This window comes from Gossypium hirsutum, chromosome D11, assembly GCF_007990345.1.
Source record: "Gossypium hirsutum isolate 1008001.06 chromosome D11, Gossypium_hirsutum_v2.1, whole genome shotgun sequence".
In the NCBI taxonomy this organism is placed as follows: domain Eukaryota; kingdom Viridiplantae; phylum Streptophyta; class Magnoliopsida; order Malvales; family Malvaceae; genus Gossypium; species Gossypium hirsutum.
The window spans coordinates 65309972-65318777 of record NC_053447.1 but is presented as its reverse complement, the minus strand read 5'-3'; positions in this window follow the sequence as shown (position 1 = coordinate 65318777).

Genomic DNA, 8806 nt, shown 5'->3' with positions numbered 1-8806 from the left:
GTATATTCTTTGATGCGCCCTCATAGGTCTTCAGATATCAATGACATGAGTGGCACTGCCTCAAACACGGAGCCTACTTTTGAGCAAGAAGTGTGTTCAGAGGGATCCCACGACTTTGAAATGACGAAGATTATGATGCATCTCCGGACTTGTTAAGAATGATGGAACAAGAGGATAAGCATATCCTACCTCATAGGGAATCGTTAGAAATAGTGAGCCTAGAGGATGGAAAGGAGGTGAAAATTGGAACTGAAATCACCGCAAAGACAAGGCAAGACCTTATTAATTTGCTCCGAGAGTTCAAGGATGTTTTCGCGTGGTCGTACCAAGATATGCCTGGGCTAAGTACTAACATTGTGGTGCATCGTCTGCCCATAAAGGAGGATTGTAAACCCGTTCAACAGAAGCTTAGGAGAATGAGACCTGACATTGTGTTGAAAATAAGAGAAGAAGTCAAAAGACAATTCGACGCTGGTTTCTTACAAGAGGTCAAGTATTCGGATTGGGTAGCCAACATCGTCCCGGTTCCCAAAAAAGATGAAAGGTACGAATGTGTGTGGATTATAGGGATTTAAACAAGGCTAGTCCAAAGGACAACTTTCCACTGCCTTACATTGATACTTTGGTAGATAACACGGCGGGCTATTCATTGTTTTCTTTCATGGACGGTTTCTCTGGATACAAACAAATAAAGATGCATCCTGGAGACATGAGAAAACCACATTCATTACCTTATGGGGAACATTCTGTTACAAGGTAATGCCCTTCGGATTGAAGAATGCGGGAGCAACATATCAAAGAGCTATGGTGACTTTGTTTCACGACATGATGCACAAAGAGATTGAAGTCTATGTTGACGATATGATCGCGAAGTCTAGAACGGAAGAAGAGCATGTTCAGGTCTTGAAAAGGTTATTTTTGAGATTAAAGAAATTTCAGCTCAAGCTTAACCCGGCCAAATGCACGTTTGGAGCCAGATCATGAAAGTTATTAGGCTTCATAGTTAGCAAAAAGGGGATCGAGGTTGACCCAGACAAAGTAAAGGCAATACGAGATTTACCTCCCCCGCGCACTCAGAAGGAGGTTCGAGGTTTCCTAGGGAGGCTGAATTACATTGCTCGGTTTATCTCACAACTGACAGAGAAATGTGATCCAGTATTCCGGCTCTTAAAGAAACATAATCCGGGCGAATGGGATGAAGAGTGTCAGAGGGCTTTCGATAAGATAAAGCAGTACTTGGCTAATACTCCAGTCTTATCACCTCCAAGTCCAGATAGGCCATTGATATTGTATCTAACAGTGTTGGAGAATTCCATGGGATGCGTATTGGGCCAACATGATGAGACGGGAAAGAAAGAAAGGGTAATATACTACCTCAGTAAGAAATTTACCGATTGCGAAATGAGGTACTCATCAATTGAGAAGTTGTGTTGTGCTCTAATCTGGGCAACCCGAAGACTGAGGCAGTATATGTTGTATCACACGACTTGGCTGATTTCAAAGTTAGATCCTTTAAAGTATATGATGGAATCGACTGCTTTGAATGGGAGAATGGCTAGATGGCAGATCTTGCTCTCAGAATTTGATATAGTATATGTCAGTCAGAAGGCCATAAAGGGAAGTGCAATAGCCGATTTCCTAGCTAGTAGAGCCTTGGAGGACTATGAATCTTTGAATTTCGATTTTCCAAACGAGGACTTGATGTATGTGGCGAATACTGAAGAAAATCCTCAAATAGATCACGTATGGAAGTTAAATTTTGATGGAGCTTCAAATGCTACGGGTAATGGAGTTGGGGCAGTCTTGGTATCCCCAAGTGGAGATCATTATCCTGTTGCTAGCAAGTTGGACTTCGATTGTACAAATAACATGGCAGAATATGAAGCATGTATTATGGGCATTCGTGCAGCCATTGAACGGAACATCAAAGTACTGAGAGTATACGGGGATTCAGCGTTGGTGATATACCAACTCAAAGGGGAGTGGGAGACTAGAGATCCTAAGCTAATCGGTTATAGAAAACTAGTTCTTGAATTGGCTGAGGAGTTTGACGATATCACCTTCTATTACCTCCCACGGGAGGAAAACCAAATGGCTGATGCATTAGCTACTCTAGCTTCGATGATTCAGGTGAATAGACTTGAGGCAATGAGGCCTGTTCAGATGAGTATCTCTGAGACCCCGGCCAATTGCTGCAATATTGAGGAGGAGGGAAAAGATGATTGTCCTTGGTATTAGAGTATCCTACAATATGTGAAGAATCGGGAATACCCTGATCAAGCGACATAGAATGACAAAAGAACTCTGAGAAAGATAGCCATTGAATATGTCGTAGATGGAGAAGTGTTATATAAAAGAAGGAAGGATCAAGTACTGTTAAGATGTGTGGATGCTGTGGAAGCCAAGAAAATTTTGGAAGAAGTCTATGAGGGTATTTGTGGGACGCACGCCAGTGGTTTCACGATGGCCAGACAGATCATGAGATTTGGGTACTATTGGCCCACCATGGAAGGAGATTGTATTGATCATGCCAGGAAGTGTCACAAATGCCAAATTTACGGAGACAAAATACACGCGCCTCCTTCACCTCTTCACGTCATGACCTCTCCTTGGCCGTTTTCCATGTGGGGTATGGATGTTATTGGGCCAATATCACCAAAGGCTTCTAATGGGCATCGCTTCATCTTCGTAGTAATTGATTACTTTACCAAGTGGGTGGAGGCTGCTTCATATGCAAATGTCACAAAAGCAGTAGTCAGCAAATTCTTGAAGAAGGAGATCATTTGTCGATATGGGATGCCTGAGAGGATCATATCCGACAATGCGATGAACTTGAATAATAGCACAATAGCTGAAGTTTGTAGCAAATTTAAAATTAAGCATCATAACTCATCGCCGTATCGTCCCAAAATGAATGGTGCAGTGGAGGCAGCCAATAAAACATTAAAAGGATTGTGGGGAAAATGACTGAAACCTACAAGGATTGGCATGAGAAATTATCATTTGCTCTCCTTGCTTATCGAACATCTGTTAGAACTTCTACTGGGGCAACGCCTTTTTCTCTGGTTTATGGAATGGAGGCAGTATTACCCATTGAAATTGAAATCCCTTCTCTACGGGTGTTATCTGAGCTACAGTTGGATGAAGCCGATTGGATCCAATCTCGGTACGATCAGTTGAACCTAATAGAAGAAAAGAGGCTAAGAGCTATTCACCATGGGCAAATGTACCAGAAACGAATGATGCGAGCCTACAATAAAAAGGTTCGCCCCCGAGAATTTCGTGAAGGGGACTTGGTACTAAAAAAGATTCTTCCTATGCAAAAAGATTTTAGAGGAAAATGGATGCCAAATTGGGAAGGCCCTTATGTTGTAAAGAAGGCCTTTTCCGGTGGAGCTTTGATCCTATGCGAGATGGATGGCAAAAGTTTACCAAATCCTGTAAACGCAGACTTCGTCAAGAAATACTTCACTTGAAAGAAAGGGGAACCAAAGTGAAAACCCGTAAAGGGCGCTTTGCTTCCTAAAAAAAAAAAAGGAGACTTTGGAGAGGCTAAGGTGAAAACCCGTAAAGGGCACTTTGAGACCAAAGAGGGCTTGAGTCGAAAACCCGAAAAGGGTGACTCAAGTATTGGGCAGGATTGGAACATCAGGACTTGAGCGGATCAAATTTTGATCAGGGGCATATGATGATCTTGCTTTACCAATAAGGAAGGGTATGCAACGTCTTGGAACATTGACAGAATATTGCAGATCTCCTGAACACATGTCAAACTCAGAAGGGTCTTCGGAAAGTTTGTACAGAGAAACTCAAGCTGCGATAACTGGGGCACCTAGTTCTTATGTGTATTCTTGAAAATACATTCTTTTATTTTCTTTCTTTCTTCCTTTCCTTTTGTGAAAACGCACATTCTCAATCCACTTCTTTGTTACCTTTCTTTCGTCATCTTTGATGTTTTATTTGAGTTATGATCAGAAACTAGCTTTATTCTTATCCATTGTTATGATCTTTTTGCAAACATGTTGCATAGGAATATTGATTAACGAACTAATAAAACTTTCAGGAAAGAAGTTTTGCATATTACTCTGAAAAGTTCTAAATAATATAGGAACCTGAAACAGGACTAATGTTTAGAACACGCCAATTTTAAAGGTTGGAAATCTAAGAAGGAAGAGTCTAAGTTAAAGACTATCCTTTCAGATTTTGTTGTCTAAACATTGATTGAACAAAATGACAAGCTGTCGTGTTAATTACAAAGCTTAAATGAACAAGCAAGCAATGATCATCAGGCAATAGGAAGAGGTTACCTCGGAGAAGAGAGCCTTCACTTGCGCATAAGGCTTTGGTACGACACCTTGAGAATGGTGTAGGAAACCAAAACGGTTCAGATCCTATATCCCGAATTGTGATAAAAGAGGACAGAGGAAAAGCCACATATTTCTACCCTTAGATTACTGTGAGAGAATGATGGTACAAATTTTGGCGTCCCAGTGGATATAACTTTGAGGTTTACAATGGGGACAGTCTGGCTAAATGTTTCTTCAGAAAAATCAGTCAAGCGAGAAGGCGTTGTAGCACATCAGTCACAAAACCTTGATAAACTTCGAGTAGTGATAACCTAAGCGAGATCATTCTCGGAAAAATAAAATTCTGCATTCATGCAAACACCATTCACATATGTCTAGTTAGGAGCATTTGTTTCATTTTGATCATGTCATCCTAATCATTAGGCATAATTAGGTTTATTATACAGGTCTTATCTCCCTGAGATTACAGTGGAACAGACCAAAGAATTTCAGATCTTATCTCCCTGAGATTACAGCGGAGCAGATCAAGGATAGTAATCCTATCTCCTTGAGATTACAATGGAGCGGATTAAAGGATCTTATCTCTCTGAAGTTACAGTAGAGAAGATCACATCAGGTCTTATCTCCCTGAGATTACAGTGGAACAGACCAAAGAATTTCAGATCTTATCTCCCTGAGGTTACAGTGGAGCAGATTGAAGCCAGAGATCTTATCTCCCTGAGATTACAGCGGAGCAGATCGAAGACACTATCCTATCTCCCTGAAGTTACAGTGGAGCGGATTAAAATAAGAGATCTTATCTCCCTGAGATTACAGCGGAGCAGATCGAAGACACTATCCTATCTCCCCGAAGTTACAGTGGAGCGGATTAAAGGATCTTATCTCTCTGAGGTTACAGCAGAGTAGATCGCATCAAGTCTTATTTCCCTGAAGATGCAGTGGAACAGACTGAAAACAATAAGGCGTGTCTCCCTAAAGTTGTAGCGGAGCGGACAGAAGATAGTGATTCTTATCATGTCTAATCTTATTCCCCTAAAGTTGTAGTAGAATAGATGGAAGTGAAGTCACAAACCTTGTCTCTCTGAAGTTGTAGTAAAGCAGGTTGAAGTCACGAATCTTATCCCCCTGAAGTTGCAGTGGAGCGGGTCAAAATGATGGACCTTACTCCCTGAAGCTACAATAGAGTGGATTGAAGCTACAAGTTTTGTCTTTTGGAAGTTACTGTGGAGTGAGTCGACGCAACAAGACACAGTGGACTAGAATAAAGTTACTTGAAAAGAAGCGTCAAGAGAAGTCAATACTCGGCAAAGACTGGACAAAAATTGGTCTTTCTTAGTCTTTGCTCTGTTATCGTTACACGACAACGAGCAAAGAGGGGCAGCTGTACAAGCCCAATTTTTGACCCAGGGCCCAATAACAAATTTTAACCTAAAAACTACCCAGGCCCAACTAGCCTAACCCAATCAGCCCAATTGGCAGAGCCCAAACGGCCCAATAAGCCCAACCGGCCCCAAACCCAGTCAGACTAGGGCGGAAACCCTAGCCAAGCCTAGCGCCGTGCCCATCCCTCTGCCATCGCTTTGTCCCATCGCCACCCACCTGCTCCACCGCCTTGCAAACGTTGCCTACACGCCACCACCAACTCCTCTGGCACCTGCAATCAAAAGAAAAAGAACAGAGCAGAGCAAGGCAGCAAGCAACAGTAGCCACATTTTCTTAATATTGTAATCGGCTATAAAGCCTAAAGGAGATCAGTTTGTAAGGGGGGAAACCAATTGTATTTGAGAAAAAAAACTGAGTGTATTTTAAGGGAGTTTTCCCCTCTTTTAAAGACTTTCAGAAATCAAAAAGAAAAAGATTTGAAGCCCCGCCGTCGGTGGTCCTTCACCGTCGTCGGATTCGCGTTCAAAGGAGGGGGACTGAACCATTTTCTTTCGGACCCTCGGGTCAAGAAAACTCAACCCTTGAATACGCCGCGAAGTGAGGGCAAATAAAGGCCATCTTCTCGTCGCCGGCCTTTGGCTTCGGCGGCGGCGAGGCCATTCGTTGGCAATGACCATGGCCGTATAATGGGAGGGGGCTGAGAGGATCCCATTTTTTTTCTTTTTGTAACAGGCTGCAAATGAGGGTTTCAATTTTTTTTGTAAGTAATAAAAACATTTAAACGGCGCCGTTTGATGGAGATCTGCGCATGTTTTGCCCTAATGGGTAATTTGCGCATTTGGTCCTTCCATCTTGCGCTTGAAGCGCAATCTGACCTTTGTTTTTTGATTTGGACCGCGAAATTTGTTTCTGCTTCAGTCTGGTCCTTTGACCATGTGCGGTCATTTGCATTGAAACGCTGCACTCTAGGATTGGGGCATATTGCTTGATCAGTCCTCCAGCGTTTAGGCGTATTCAAGTTCAGTCCCTGAGCTTTTATTTACAGTTTGGACCCCCGGATTTTGGTTTGATTTTAATTTCATCCTTTAGTTCATTTAATTTATTTTTTTAAAGAAAAGGGGAGTTCCTTTATTATTTATTTTAAGTTATATATGTGTATTTTTTATTTACCTAATATTTTTCTTATCGTTTGTATTACTTGATTTAAGTCAATATAAATACATGCATGCATTTTTGTAATACACGTACATATTTTTCCCAATTTATATGTATATATACTCATACATATATTCTTTATATTCTATAATCTATATACCTTTTTTTATTTTCATATATATATATACATACGTACTCATATATTTTTGTCTATATACATCTTTCTACTTTCACGAATATATACACACTTATATATATTTTTTTATATTTTATAATTTTTATGTACATATATATTCCCGTAATTTTTTATATTTGTGTGTATACATACATACTTATGTTATATATATATATATTAACTTAAATACATACCTATATATATACCCACCTTTTATAATCTATATATATACGTACGTACCTATTTTTACAACTTATATGTACTTATATATTTTTCTATTTTTTAAATTGTATATATATGTATATATCCATATTTTCATTTTCGTAAACACATTAATACCTGCTTATATATATTTTTATACTTTATAATTTCAACATACGTATATATATGGGTATTATATTTCTATTCCTTACTATTATTTTATTTTGTATTTATTGCTTATTTATTTAATTTTCTTTATTATTTCGAATAAATATTTTAATTTATTTTTATATGTATTGTTTTTTTGATTGTAAGTATGATTTTTATTATATTGTTCCTATTGTTCATATTATTCTTACAGTTTTGCGTGCATTATGATTTTATTGGCTTTCGTATTTTTCCTACGATTTTCGTATTTCATTTTATTTGATATAACAAGTTCGTTTTGAATTAATAATATTTCGTGTTTAGATTCGAGAATATCGTACCCTAACTTACTGGGTTTCGATTTTCACAATAAATCTAAATATACGAATCTTTTCAAACTCAAGTTTTTAAATGATCTCCGGAATTAAGAAAAGATCGTGTCCTAACTTACTGGGCACGATCCCTTTCCTAAACCTGAGATAATAAAATATCTTCTAAATAAGCACTTTTCATACGCGTATCGGGAATTCGAGACATTGTGTCCTCCTTACTAGATATGATTCTCTTTTTCGAATAACGTGAAGTACCCTCCTTTTCTTGGAAAATTTTCAACGTTTTAATACAAGGATCGTATTTTTAAAATTCTTCAAAGTTTTCAACCTTCGACATTAAGACATTAACTAATCAACTAGGTACCAATTTTGGGCGTTACGAGGGTGCTAATCCTTCCTCGTACGTAACTGACTCCCGAACCCGTTTTTAAATTTCGTGGACCAAACTTGTTGTTTTAATAAAATCAAATCGTTTATTAAAAACAACCACTTTTCGAGGTGATCCAATCACACCTCATAAAAAAGGATTGTTGGCGACTCCCGTTTCATTTTTCAAAACCCAAGTTGACCCCGTTTTTCAATCAAAAAAATGGCGTCAACATAAAGTAAAACACAATGTCGTAAAAAATCCAAAAAACAAATTACATTGTGGATATGCATACGAAACAATAATAAATAGGATAGCGTAACATAATACGAACGATAGTGACAAAAATAAAAAAGACGAATCAATAGCATGCTGAATAACGAATATATAAGCAGATAAGTGTGAAACATTTTTTAATATAATAATGAAAGCGTGAATAAACAAATAAATAAGTAAATATAATTATAAAAATGCAAAAGGGTATATGTATATAAAGTATAAGATATAATAAGGAATATGCAAGCATGTATATATATATGAAAATTAAAAATATGTATATAAAGATATATAGATAAATAAGATATAAAGTATATAGATATGAAAATTAAAAAATGTATATAAATGTGTAGATATGTATGTAAGTTATAAAATAATAAAAAGATGAATGTGTATATATGTATTATAAAATATATATACGTATTAAAATATGTATGTAAAGATACCTAAATATGTATATAGA